This window comes from Schistocerca piceifrons, chromosome 4 (assembly GCF_021461385.2).
Source record: "Schistocerca piceifrons isolate TAMUIC-IGC-003096 chromosome 4, iqSchPice1.1, whole genome shotgun sequence".
In the NCBI taxonomy this organism is placed as follows: Eukaryota; Metazoa; Arthropoda; class Insecta; order Orthoptera; family Acrididae; genus Schistocerca; species Schistocerca piceifrons.
This window is the reverse complement of record NC_060141.1, coordinates 548496591-548511731: the sequence shown is the minus strand read 5'-3', so window position 1 is coordinate 548511731 and position 15141 is coordinate 548496591. Positions and strand designations below refer to the sequence as shown.

Below are 15141 nucleotides of genomic sequence, written 5' to 3'. Positions count from 1 at the left end.
GGGACACATATATGCGTCAACTGAAGCAACATTTCACGGCGTTTCAAGTCACGATTCATTGCAGTGACCGCTCTTCCTACCTGTGGTGTCGCCGGACACTTCGTCTGTCCATTTTTCTGCCTCTCGATGCAGAACTACCGACCTCTGCTTTGGCTGCTTGCTCTGACGCTATAGTCCCTCGCCGAACTCTGCCCTTCCCAACATCTGCTAGCACTCTCATACCTCGACAGACTTGATTCCCTACATTGCGATATAGCCATAATCTCGGAAGCACAAATATTTTTTAACAGAACAGGAATAATTTGCAGCGGTGGACCCACATTCATCCTGTACATCTTGTGCATTCGTGGACATTCTAAAACTTCTCGCTGTACGGCAGATTGTAGCAGCCACTTCCGTCGGCAGTTTAAGTTTGCTTTATCGGCATTCCCTAGGCCCTGGTATCTGATCGCGTAGGTAAGACTACAGTAAGGCTTCACCAAGTCACTGAATGACGCACCCACGACACTCTTCGTCACTGAAGACCATTAGCCAGGGAGAAATTCCCTCCTGGCCTAGGAGTAGCCACCATAGTTTTTAGTTTTTCGAATCCTGCCTCGGGCATGGATGTGTGTGATATCCTTACGTAAGTTAGGTTTAAGTAGTCCTAAGTTCTAGGGGACTGATGACCACAGATGTTAAGTCTGTAGTGCTCAGAGCCGTTTGAAACATTTTTTTTTTTTTTTTTAGTTTTTCGAAATGCACGTCACCCAAAGAATAATATGACTGGTCTGAATTACAGTATCCGATTCAGTATCACATGTTCTACGCTACTTTAGCCCGAAAGTTGACTCGATATTTTACAGATCCACGTAAAAAAATAAACACTTTTACCAAATACTGTTTGTAAGGGAGAGGGGGTGGGAGTGCACCCCCTCCCCCTTCTAGGCCCGAAACTGCGTACCTGTGAATAAGGCAAACTCCCCGGTAAGACATTGCAACTGATTTTCTGTTTCTTCCCAAAATGAAAGCGTTATTCATATGCAAAGCCAAGTTCGTTGAGAGGAGAAAACTGAATGAAAGCCAATAACGAGAAAAAAAGTCATGGTACAATTCAGGATCAAAATCCAGCAAGCAGAATGGTGTGGTTGATACTAGCTCACGCAATTGTCTCTTCTAGACAGTCACGGCTGCCAGCCTTGTTCCATTGCTGTGAGTGGCTCGGCCCCCAAGAGGCGTTCCACACTGTTGTGGTGGCGGTCGTCCCCCGCCAGCTTTATGCGCCGCTCAGCTGCGGTCGACATCGGCCATTGGCGGCTTGTACATGTCCCTGAGTGTGATGGAGAATAAACCTCCTGGTTTTTCCTCATCCATTTATAACAGCCATTGGGTTTTTCTTTGATTTCTTCTTGTCCTGTTGCTAGCTTCCAGTTTAAAGTGTAACAGGTTACTGTTTGTTTTTATGTACCATTGACCAGATTTGCCAGTTTGAATCGTCGGTCTTAACAAAGAAGGTTCGCTATATCTTACAGAAATGCTCTTGTACATAGATAACGCCTGCCAACGTATGAAACAGCTCTGTTGGGTAGTGCGATGGAAGGTGCAGCATCATTGCTGGTCTGGACTCACGGCAGCCGACCAAGGTGCTGTTCTGCGGAGCTGCCCCTGACTGCTACTGCATATCCAATGAGCGTCAACAGGAGCGTCGTTTGGACGTTAGGATTAACTTCTGATGGCCAGTCGAACGTGGACCTAAAACTGGACACTGTTGGCGCAAGCGTCCTTTATCACGGCAGCAAAAGTCCGCTACATGATAATGCACGGTGAGTTGACGTGAAGCCCCAGTACCGGGGGTTATAATTATACTGACAGTGTTCCGAATGCTGCAGTGCGTGCTGTACACATTTCAGGACGCCGAAACATAGTACATGCGATCGCAGAGTATACTAAAAAAAAAAAAAAAAACAATAATAATAGTTCCACTTTCTGCCACTAGGTGAAAGTATAGCGCTGTAAGCAGTCAAAATGTGAAAGTTTCCTGTTCTGACGTCAGTGCGCTGTCTGTCGCTTGGCGACGAGTGTTTATTTCTCCAGTGACGTGGCTCTTGGTGTAAAAAGTGAAGAGGGTTGAAGTTTTCCGTACGAAGCGCGATGGCTGGTGAGAAGAAAATCAGCGCACTGCCGGTAAAGTTGTTTTATGAGAACGGCAGCAATAGCAGCGCCGTATTGCGGAAATGTCGCCGACAAAAACAGCTGTGTTGAAGCCTCATGTAAATAAATGGGCTAAAGAATACGATCAAGAAACTTGAAACAGGTGACCTAGATAGTATAGCAGAAAGAGGGAGGCGGGCCATTCCCATGGCAGTTGTTGGTGAAATTGCTGTACCCATAGCCGACTGTGCAGCGCAGCACATGCTTCAAATGTTGCAGACAGTGACAAGATTCAGAATGAGCACCAGATGTATCGCCGAGATAGCCTGCTACGCCATGACTGCCCTTCGTTCTTTGTTACACATGGAAATGGAACTGCCGTGTGGCTAGGGCCTCCTGTCGGGTAGACCGGTCGCCGGGTGCAAGTCTTTCAAGTTGACGCCACTTCGGCGACTTGCGTGTCGATGGGGATAAAATGATGATGATAAGGACAACACAACACCCAGTCCCTGAGCGGAGAAAAACCTCCGACGCAGTCGGGAATCCAACCAGGGCCGTTATGTATGACATTCCGTCGTGCTGACCTCTCAGCTACCAGGGGCGGATGGCGCACTCTTCGGAAGAGGCATGACTGTCACAACGACGATAAGATCGTATTGCAGTTAGAGCCGTGCGTTAGCTACGCCACCACTGCATGCTCCAATAAATTAAAAAAGATGTTCAAATTCTCTGCTCTGACCCATCTTACACGTTGTTGCGGAACCGGTTTATAGTATTTCGTGACTAATTACTTCTAAATGATATTTGAGGTAGATCAAAAATATATATAACCAGTTACCTATTGTCAGCGTAACAAATCGTTTGATCTCAAAATTGATTATCCCGACTAATATTTGTCACTCTGCTAAAGAAATCTCCACCTAACGTTGTGTAGAAATGTTGTCTGTAAAGTCGTGTGAGTGGCACTAAATTGCATATCATTTATCAGATTTTACACAACTGTTACTTAAGATGGAAGCACTTTTCTCTAGCAAAGGGAACATTTAGTCACAAAATACTACCCACGCACAACACTGACGTATGTCTCCTAATAAAATATTTCATGTAAATCGTCCGAAATAATTAGGCTTCATACATCAGCAAATAAGAAATTGATATCATGTAACGTGCTGTGAGCACTGTATTTAAGGATTCAGTCTGAGTTGAATTCTCTCTTTTAAAGTAGATTCGGGACCACCAGTGCCCATTTACTTCCATTCATTTATATCTAACAACTTTTATATTTGTCAAAATTCTCGATTCAAAAGTGCCGTGAAGATATTTTTGCTAAGATGGCGGCAGATAGACGATAGTCAATTTGTCTATTGTTATTCTCGGCCGGCCGTGGTGGCCATGCGGTTCTAGGCGCTTCAGTCTGGAACCGCGGGTTGCTACGGTCGCAGGTTCAAATCCTGCTTCGGGAATGGATGGGTGTGATGTCCTTAGGTTAGTTAGGTTTAAGTAGTTCTAAGTTCTAGGGGATTGATGACCTGAGATATTGAGTCGCATAGTGCTCGGAGCCATTTGAAGCATTTGTTATTCCCGATTTATTTTATATCAAGGTAATATATTTAGATAAAACTCTTTAAGCCTTTTATCTCTATTCTTTAGCATTTAAAATCATTTTCAATGCTAAATACCGTCATATTTTTTATACCAACCACTAGTAAACTCCGCTGTTAAGTTACTAGCGCTATCGGCTGCGCTCCTAATTGCGGAGCTGAAAATTAACACATAAAAACATTAACTAGATTGGACTACAATTGAAATAAATACAAATCCACGTCTAGACAATAGCGACTCTATTTTTCAAATAATAATTAACAATATATAGTTACAGGTTTTCTCTTTACAGACCTCACACGTCTCACGCCCGAATAGTTCATCGGTTAGCACAGGAAGAACTGAACCACAATTATCACAGATAACAAGAAAAGATTATAATTGTCGTTGTCCATGAATGTAGTTCTCTGATAATAGTTTTAATTCACACAGAAATTAAATTATTACAGAAAAAATGAAATAATTATCGTCCTTTTCACACTATAGAGTCTGTTCATACATAGTATCGATAATATTTGTTGAAGTTTGTACAGTTCATTTTAACATCTTGTGGTTAGAACATAGTGTCGTGGATGTTACAACGTTTTGATACCTTCGCAGCAGTTCACGAGAAAATTCAGGGTGACTGAGTAATTCTGTTTCAGTGATCATTCATTCTACACAAAACAAATTCAGAAAAGCACAAGGTACCGCAGATTATTTTGGCACCAACCTGATTATCTCAGAATTCCTAACGAACTAGTCTGCTTGACCATTCACAGCCCAGCAAAACACAGGGAGCTGGTATCTTTTCAGCGTACGCAAGCGCCCAGTGGGTGAAGCTTGCAACGTGTGACCGCGGGAAGTCACGTCACGCGCTGGAAGCCGGCCGCCTGCGCTAATTACAAGAGTGCACGGGAACGTTGCAGTGGACGTAAATCACGGCTTTCATTTCTTGGCGCATAAAGAGGTTCCGCGGTGTGACAGGGAACACGGCTGATTAATGACCTGCCCCGTTACGGGGCGGTAATGCTCGTTATTAATGGACGCCCTGCTGTAATAGCCTTTCGCGGATCGCTTGCCGCTAATACTGTGTGTGCTCTACCACTGACCATCCATTGTTTCGCCAAGAGTGGCAGGACACAATTTCGGCATACAGAAAACGTGCGATCTGCAGACATTTCGAGTCACTTCAACGTTAGGGCGAATGGATAATTACAATGATAGGAGGAAACAAACAATCTTGGTTGAAGTGTTAAAATTTTTTTATTGTTTCGCAATGACTCTTTTCACCTTTATTTAGGCGTCCTCAGATTGGCCTACGGAACAAGCATACAATTTCATAATACTGGTGCGACCCCACATTTACTGGTATTTGGTAGCTGTGGTATGCCGCGCATAAAATATCGCAGCAGGGAAATGTCCCTTGGCAAAGCTTTAAAAACACTGCGCAGTGTCCTATCAAATAGAATAAAACAGATGACCGAAGGGTATTTTTAAAAAAATATATAATCTGCTTTGTCCCCAAGTTGACAACCCGCAATGGCAATCAGAAGGAAGCAGCAAATTACCTTAATAAGATTCGAAAGCAAACCAAACGGGTTCAGGCGTATACTGAAGCATTACATCATAAAATGCCGGATGTGTAGTGCATATTCTGGTTCCACACATTATACTCGGATTGAAAACACACAAGGTTTCTAATATTTGGGCACGCAGCTCTCGGCAGATGGCACCTGTAGGCTGTAAGCTAAATCTTGTCACAACAACAAACAACTACAGTTATTACAAATGATAGGTTTTCTAAAAATTGCTGATAAAATGATTACGTTAATAGCCAGAATAATCAGTACGAATAAAATTTAAAAACTAGAGAATATAAAAAATACATTGCTGTAATGTGAAAGTGTAAAGGATCATAGAGATTGCTCCGAATATCAATTTTGAGAGTCCCAAGTAGTATTATAGCTAACAGCGTTGTTGTTTGCCTTGGACTACGCCACATGCCGTATTAAGGTAATCCGCTGCTTCCTTCTCGTTTCCAGCGTGGGCATCCAATTTACGGACGAAGTGGGGTACATATTTTGTAAAAATACCTTTCGGTGATCTGTTTCATTCTAGTTTGCAGGACACCGCGCAGGTTTTAAAGCTTTGACCGGAGGCATTTACCCGCTGGGATATTCCATGCACTGTATACCACGAACCCATCGCGACCAAATATTAGTAAGTTTTATAATATTTTCTTGGTAATCTACTCTCACTAAATGGGATCACACTATCATTATGAAATATTTGGCCGAGCGGTTCTAGGCGCTTCAGTCTGGAATCGAGCGACCGCTACGGTCGCAGGTTCGAATCCTGCCTCGGGCATGGATGTGCGTGATTTCCTTAGCTTAGTTAGGTTTAAGTAGTTCTAAGTTCTAGGGAACTGATGACCTCAGAAGTTAAGTCCCATTGTGATCAGAGCCATTATTAAATATTGTATTTCTTCCGTAGGCCAGTCCGAAGATGCCTAAATAAAGGTGAAGCGCGTCATTGGGAAATAATTTAAAAAAAGATAAAATTAATTTCACACTGCTACCAAGACTGCTTGTTTTTTCATATAATACATACTGGTTGCTGTACCGACCTCTTTGTCCGCTCTCGGTAGCTGAGTGGTCAGCTCGACAGAATGTCACTCCTACGGGCCCAGGTTCGATTACCGGCTGGGTCGGAGATTTTCTCCGCTCAGGGACTGGGAGTTGTGTTGTCCTCATCATCATTTCATCCGCATCGACGCGCAAGTCGCCGAAGTGGCGTCAGATAGAAAGACTTGCACCCGGTGAACGGTCTACCTGACGGGAGGCCCTAGTCACTCGACCGACCTCTTTATGAACTGGAAAAAATTACAACGATGTATAAACTAAAATACTACTGGAAACACATTTTTACTTGCGAGGGCCTACGTGCCGGCCAGCCTGTATGTTGTTTTCAGGATGTTTTCCGCAGGTAACTGCGTAAAGACTGAGCCGGTTACCAAGTCCCGCCTCAGATGCACGTTACGCAAACATTCAGAAAACTATCTCACACTGAACATAAGCCTTACTCATGGTGCAGTCAGGTGAGGTACGCGAACTCCTTTCCGGAGGGGTGAGTGGAGCGGGAGAGGGGGTTGGGGGGAGGAGTGGTGTCACGAAATGCATCCTGCCGCCACTGTCACTAACATTGCATAAAACCACACAACAAAGCCAACACGTAGGCGAACGGGACAGGGCAAGGATGAAGAAGATGGTCTGTAACTATGCAATAAATAAAAAAACATCTCAAAATCAGTTAAGGACATTATCAGGATGATCCCTGGGAAGAGAACACCGGACACTTTTCTTCCATATACATCTACATCTACACTCCGCAAGCCACCGTAAGGAGCGTGGCGAACGGTACCCTGTACCACTATTTGTCATTTTTCCCCTACTGTTCCACTAGCAAATAGAGCGGGGGAAAAACGACTGTATGTATGCCTCCGTATAAGTCCTAATTCATATATTTTATCTTCTTGGTCCTTACGCCCATTGTATGTTGTCGGCAGCAAACTCTTTCGGCGCTCAGCTTCAAATGCCGATTTTCTAAATTTTATCAATAGTGTCTCTAGAAAAGAATGTCGCCTTCCCTCCAGGGATTCCCATTTGATGTTCCGAAACATCTCCGTTACACTTAAGTGTTGTTCGAATCCACCGGTAACAAATCTAGCAGCCCGCCCCTGAATTGCTTCGATGTCTTCCTTCAGTCCGAGCTGGTACGGATCCCAAACCTCGAGCGGTACTCCAGAATAAATCGCACTAGCGTCCCATATGAGGCCTCCTTTACAGGTGAACCACTCTTTCCTAAAATTTTCCCAATAAACCCAAGTCGACCATTCGCCTTCCCCATCACAGTTCTGACACGCTGGTTCCACCTCACATCGTTTTGGACGTTACGCCCAGATATTTAAACGACGTGACTGTGTTATGCACGTGGTCGTGCGGTAGCGTTCTCGCTTCCCGCGCCCGAGTTCGATTCCCGGGGGGTCAGGGATTTCCTCTGCCTCGTGATGACTGGGTGTTGTGTGATGTCCTTAGGTTAGTTAGGTTTAAGTAGTTCTAAGTTCTAGGGGACTGATGACCTCAGATGTTAAGTCCCATAGTGCTCAGAGCCATTTGAACCATTTTTTTGAACGAGGCCTTTGGGATCCAGCACGGCGTTCCGTATTACCCTCCTGAATCCGCCGATTCCATATTCTGCTATGTCGCGACACGATAAACCGCAATCGCGCTAGGCTACAATCCCACCTTTATCAAAGTCGGAAACGTGATGGTACGCATTTCTCCTCCTTACACGAGGCATCATAACAACGTTTCACCATGCAACGCCGGTCAACTGCTGTTTGTGTATGAGAAATCGGTTGGAAACTTTCCTCATGTCAGCACGTTGTAGGTGTCGCCACCGGCGCCAACCTTGTGTGAATGCTCTGAAAAGCTAATCATTTGCATATCATAGCATCTTCTTCCCGTCGGTTAAATTTCGCGTCTGTAGCACGTCATCTTCGTGGTGTAGCATTTTTAATGGCCAGTCACCTGCGCTTTTTTCATGTTGTTGGGTCTTTGTGCTGGGCGAGAGATTCACGATAAATGCTAGCTAGATAAGGGGCCAATGCCCTAGCGTGCTCTTTGTAAAATCGAACTGGGATCGCATCCGGAGCTGGTGATTTAGTTGCTTTCAAATCTTCCAGTTGTTTATGTACGCCAGGAATGCTTGTTATTATGTCGTCCATACGGGAGTCTGTCCGATGCTCAAATAACGGAATGTGTGTATGATTCTCCTGTGTGAACGATTTCTTGAACGAGAAATTTAAAACATCGGCTTCCGGCTCCAAGCTTGTGCTCTGTCCTCAATTCCGTCGTCGCAACCGGATGTTAATCCCTAAGCTTTCTTTTTCCTTCTTCTATGTTTTCTGATATCATCTCTCTATCAGCCACTAGGCGATCGTCTCAAAAAAATGGCCTTGGGCACTATGGGACTTAACATCTGAGGTCATCAGTCCCCTAGAACTTAGAATTACTTAAATCTAACTAACCTAAGGACTTCACACACCTCCATGCGCGAGGCAGGATTCGAACCCGCGACCGTAGCACCCGCGCGGTTCCGGACTGAAGCGCCTAAAACCGCTCGGCCACCGCCGATCGTCTCATTCTTTTCTTAAAGCCTAGCAACGAAAGTTTTAGATCCGTCCATCATCCATTCGCTTTGTAATTAATGACATGTTGAAACCTACTTATTTTTATTTAAAGTGACATTAAGACGAGCCCTTACTAATAACGCAGAGCCATAAATCCGCAACTAACATGAATACATTACGATTGCGGTCGTTGGTTGCCCAGCAATCCAGGTCCATGGTATCATATTACGTCTGAGCTGTTTTTTAACTTCGTATACAATAAACAGATCTTTGTGTAATGTTTGTCCGTTTAGCTTCCATGGCTGAACGACGTAACAAGTGATATGCACTAAACTATGTCACTGCATCAGCGTTGCCACCGTCATAATAGGCAAAAGCAATACAGCACCATCTTGCAAAATACGCACAGTTTTAACTGTCAAAGCTGCTGCTTGTTACACCCGCCCATATCGTGTCAGGACTGTGCCCACAACTGCCTGCATTCAACTGAGGCTGCTTCGTGTATTCCTGTGGCTTGAGAGTCACTTCCAAGACGTCACACAAGCCTTACGTCACAATTACGATGTGTCTTACGAAACAAATTAAAGTTCATACAATTTTAAGTTGTGCTGACGGTCAGTTATATGGGAATTCGGTGCTTCTCAATGATATACGGACTCCTTCATAAAAAAGTGGTTCAAATGGCTCTGAGCACTATGGGACTTAACATCTGAGGTCATCAGTCCCCTAGAACTTAGAACTACTTAAACCTAACTAACCTAAGGACAGCACACACATCCATGCCCGAGGCCAGAATCGAACCTGCGACCGTAGCAGTCGCGCGGTTCCGGACGGAAGCGCCTAGAACCGCTCGGCCACCACGACCGGCCGACTCCTTCATAAGCTTCCGGTTTTATTCACATTGCAAATCGTGTTTATGATATATCGATTGAAGGTGGCTAAAAGGGGGATGGAATGGCTAAATAAGAGACAAAAAAACAGCTAGACAAATGCTTAAATAAAAGTCAAAGAAGAAGTAAAAACATTAATCAAACAGAATGTCATTTTGGTGCATATTAAACGATTCCCTTTGATCGCAGGATTGCGAAATTGAAACTGGATTTTGGGTGAGTAATGTATTACGAGTATCACCGATGATTTAATTAGTTAATAATAATTACAACATATTTTAAGTAGAACTAATTATCAAAGTCGAGATCTTTGATCTTGCGTTTCGCTCGAAATATCTCAACTGCTTCAAAAGACTTTGTCGTGCAGATCATTTGGCGAATCTTCGAGATGGGTGGTGGGGGTGGGAAGGAGGGATATTGCAGAGTGTTTCACTAAACATGTTTGCCTCTGCAAGTTACGAAGTAATAGGCGACGGAAATATTTATTGCGGTAGGTCACCATAAAAAACGTTACACTGTCTGCGGAGCTCTGAACATAGTTTATTGTGTTATTATCCAAAGAGTTACAGCAAAAAGATACAATTTTTTAAATGGAACAATAGTTGTTTCTACCATGCACTGGAATCATTAACACCAGCTGTGTATACATCAATTTAAATTACATTCCTAACACTTTTAGTTTGGGAGCTACAGCCCTTCAAAGTTTCAGGGGCAGATACCACACACGCTGCGCATAACACAATGCGCTTTCTAAATGTAGTGCGGCTAAGTTGTAACGTCGCCGGCGTCACGGAACAAGAAGCTTCCTCGATGCGCTGTTTAGACTGCCGACTGTCGCCGCACACGGCCGTATATCCGACAGTTCGAGCCACACAAACAAACGGGGCTCAATATACCACAGTTACTGACATGAAGATGGCCGGTGTCACGGAACAAGAAGCTTCCTCGATGCGCTGTTTAGACTGCCGACTGTCGCCGCACACGGCCGTATATCCGACAGTTCGAGCCACACAAACAAACGGGGCTCAATATACCACAGTTACTGACATGAAGATGGCCGGTGTCACGGAACAAGAAGCTTCCTCGATGCGCTGTTTAGACTGCCGACTGTCGCCGCACACGGCCGTATATCCGACAGTTCGAGCCACACAAACAAACGGGGCTCAATATACCACAGTTACTGACATCGGATGAAGATGGCATTCACGAACAACGAGTTCATTGAGATGTGGCTGATGCTCGGCGAGTGCCGACAGGATGCCACTGAAGCAGCCATATCGTACGCTGTGAGATATCCTAGGCGAAGAGCTCCGGCAGCCATTACGTTCTTACGTGCCGAACGACGACGACCGGGAAACAGGCAGCTTCGTAATGCGCCGCAGAAACAGACGAAGAACTGCAAGGAGACGGAGGTGTTTGTTTTAGCTGCTGTACACCACGATCCTCATGTCAGCTTACCAGCCGTTGCTGCAGTTGCTGGTGTCAGTCTCACATCCGTGTGGCGTATAGTACACGGCCACAGGTTTCACCCGTACCGCTTGTCACTGACCCAGGAGCTGCATAGGAATTATTTCCGTGCGAGAGTTACATTCTGTGAATGGGCCATACGTAATTTCACGCTGGAGTCTTTACAAGGTGTTATATTCTCTGATGAGTCCACGTTCACAAATTATGGTGCAGTGAATCGCTATAGCGTGCACTACTGGGCCGCAGACAATCCTCGGTGGAATCCTTGTGGTTGAAATCATCGGTTCACACTACTTCCCTGGTACACTGACAGGTGGGTTATATCGCGCGTTTATAGTCGTCAGTTTGAGTGGTCTCCTTGAACATGTGTGTTTACACACGAGAGTCCATATGTGGAGGCAGCATGATGATCACCCAGCCCATTCTGCGGGTGCCGTTGTGGAAGAACCAAACAACAGGTTTGCAGAAAGTGGTTGGGACACCATGGTCCTCATTCATGGCCCGCAAGGTCGCCAGATTTAGCAGCATTAGATTTCTTGAGGATAGCTAAAGGATCGTGTTTATGTCAGTGAGCCCATATCCCCAGTTGATCTAAAACGGCGCAGCGAGGATACATGTTGCTCCGTGACACCATCGATGTTACATCTCGTCCGCAGATCCTTTAGAAAGCACATTGCATTGTGCATTCAGGGACATGGACAAACATTTGAACATTTCATTTAAATCAACTTCCCACCGCCAGAACATCCATCACACACCACACAGCCATGTATTATGTACAGCGTGTGGTATCTGTCCCTGAAACTATGAAGGGTTCCAGAATGAGATTTTCACTCTGCAGCGGAGTGTGCGCTCATATGAAACTTCGTGACAGATTAAAACTGTGTGCCGGGCCGAGACTCGAACTCGGGAAGGGTTGTAGCTCCCAAACTAAAAGTGTTAGGAATGTAATTTAAACTGATGTATACACAGCTGGTATTACTGAGTCCAGTGCATGATAGAAACAACTACACTCCTGGAAATGGAAAAAAGAACACATTGACACCGATGTGTCAGACCCACCATACTTGCTCCGGACACTGCGAGAGGGCTGTACAAGCAATGATCACACGCACGGCACAGCGGACACACACTAGGAACTGCGGTGTTGGCCGTCGAATGGCGCTAGCTGCGCAGCATTTGTGCACCGCCGCCGTCAGTGTCAGCCAGTTTGCCGTGGCATACGGAGCTCCATCGCAGTCTTTAACACTGGTAGCATGCCGCGACAGCGTGGACGTGAACCGTATGTGCAGTTGACGGACTTTGAGCGAGGGCGTATAGTGGGCATGCGGGAGGCCGGGTGGACGTACCGCCGAATTGCTCAACACGTGGCGCGTGAGGTCTCCACAGTACATCGATGTTGTCGCCAGTGGTCGGCGGAAGGTGCACGTGCCCGTCGACCTGGGACCGGACCGCAGCGACGCACGGATGCACGCCAAGCCCGTAGGATCCTACGCAGTGCCGTAGGGGACCGCACCGCCACTTCCCAGCAAATTAGGGACACTGTTGCTCCTGGGGTATCGGCGAGGACCATTCGCAACCGTCTCCATGAAGCTGGGCTACGGTCCCGCACACCGTTAGGCCGTCTTCCGCTCACGCCCCAACATGGTGCAGCCCGCCTCCAGTGGTGTCGCGACAGGCGTGAATGGAGGGACGAATGGAGACGTGTCGTCTTCAGCGATGAGAGTCGCTTCTGCCTTGGTGCCAATGATGGTCGTATGCGTGTTTGGCGCCGTGCAGGTGAGCGCCACAATCAGGACTGCATACGACCGAGGCACACAGGGCCAACACCCGGCATCATGGTGTGGGGAGCGATCTCCTGCACTGGCCGTACACCACTGGTGATCGTCGAGGGGACACTGAATAGTGCACAGTACATCCAAACCGTCATCGAACCCATCGTTCTACCATTCCTAGACCGGCAAGGGAACTTGCTGTTCCAATAGGACAATGCACGTCCGCATGTATCCCGTGCCACCCAACGTGCTCTAGAAGGTGTAAGTCAACTACCCTGGCCAGCAAGATCTCCGGATCTGTCCCCCATTGAGCATGTTTGGGACTGGATGAAGCGTCGTCTCACGCGGTCTGCACGTCCAGCACGAACGCTGGTCCAACTGAGTCGCCAGGTGGAAATGGCATGGCAAGCCGATCCACAGGACTACATCCAGCATCTCTACGATCGTCTCCATGGGAGAATAGCAGCCTGCACTGCTGCGAAAGGTGGATATACACTGTACTATTGCCGACATTGTGCATGCTCTGTTGCCTGTGTCTATGTGCATGTGGTTCTGTCAGTGTGATCATGTGATGTATCTGACCCCAGGAATGTGTCAATAAAGTTTCCCCTTCCTGGGACAATGAATTCACGGTGTTCTTATTTCAATTTCCAGGAGTGTATTATTCCATTTAAAAAATTGTATCTTTTTACTGTATCCGTTTGGATAATAATACAATAAAATATGTTCATAGCTCCGCAGACAGTGTAACGTTTCTAATGGTGACCTTCCGCAATAAATATTTCCGTCGCCTATTACTTCGTAACTTACAGAGGCAAACACATTTAGTGAAACACCCTGTACATTGTACCGAGCGAGGTGGTGCAATGGTTAGCACACTGGACTCGCATTCGGGAGGATGACGGTTCAAACCCGTCTCCTGCCATCCTGCTTTGAATTTCCGTGATTTCCCTAAATCATTTCCAGCAAATGCCGGGATGGTTCCTTTCAAAGGGCACGGCTGATTTCCTTCCGCATCCTTCCCTAATCCGAGCTTGTCCTCCGTCTCTAACGACCTCCTTGTCGACGGGACGTTAAACACTAAACTACTACTCCTGCTCTATATTTTTTTCTACGTAAATTTTCATTGTAGTACTGAAGTACCAACTGTTGTCACCTACGTGCCGAATACAGTCGTCACCTCACTGGAGGATATTTACTCCCGTAAAATGAGTTTGACCGGCAGCCTCAAACGCACCACTTTTTGAACAATCAGGAGTGTGGGCGGGAAACCACATGATGGCTGCAGGACGCAGACAGAGCGTCGTTGCCAAACAAGGTGCTCTCTAGCCTCCAGCTACACGTGACGTGTACCCTCTCCTCTCTCTCCTGATTGTTTGTTCTGGCATATTCCCATGACCACATTCACTGGCAAGTGTTCTGTCATTCTGCCCTGGGCGCCACCAATCGTATTCGGTACTGTCTGAATACAGTAAAATTAAGGTACAAGGAAAAATGAAAAAGCAAATACGAGTAAAAAGATTGATACGGGAACCAATTATTATTATTTTAGGGTATGCTTTACAAAGAAGTTTTTGGGAATAGGTCGAGTATTGGCAATTGATCTCGGATTTACGAAAAGAATGGCGAGTTCAACAGAATCATATCTCAGTGTTTACACGTGAGCTGTCAGTAATGTGGGAAACAAGATTACTCGTACCTACTCTTTGCTGGATCTTGTAATGGTTCTTTATTTACGTGACCATTACGGCACTCCAACCCCAGTTCTCGATACCAGTAATATCGTACTATTTTTCTGCGAAGTAACAGACATATTTTTGCGACAATATTAACATTTGGTTTTATTAATGTATAGGTACTCGGATGTACCGATATATTACAGTGATATGGTTCTTGTGTGTATTCATTTCTGTGAGACTGTCATAACCTTTGACTAACTTGTAACCATTTTGGCGCAAATGCGCACAGAGCAGTCGTTGTTTCACTTTGCAAAAGTTAAGTTGTTATTTCGCTTTGTAAAAGAACAGTTGAGTCTTGTGTTTGGTTAAAGTGGAAATTAAACATATGAAGATTGATACAAAACTGTTTTCTTGATGTCCGCAGC

General features: G+C 45.7%; 1 non-coding gene across 1 annotated transcript; it reads left to right on the top strand.

Annotated features, from left to right (window-relative positions):
* The first annotated feature begins 13889 nt into the window (after positions 1–13889).
* On the top strand, positions 13890–13962 carry Trnaa-cgc. The gene has a single exon. It is a non-coding gene; the product is annotated as a tRNA-Ala (tRNA).
* Positions 13963–15141: the final 1179 nt, after the last annotated feature.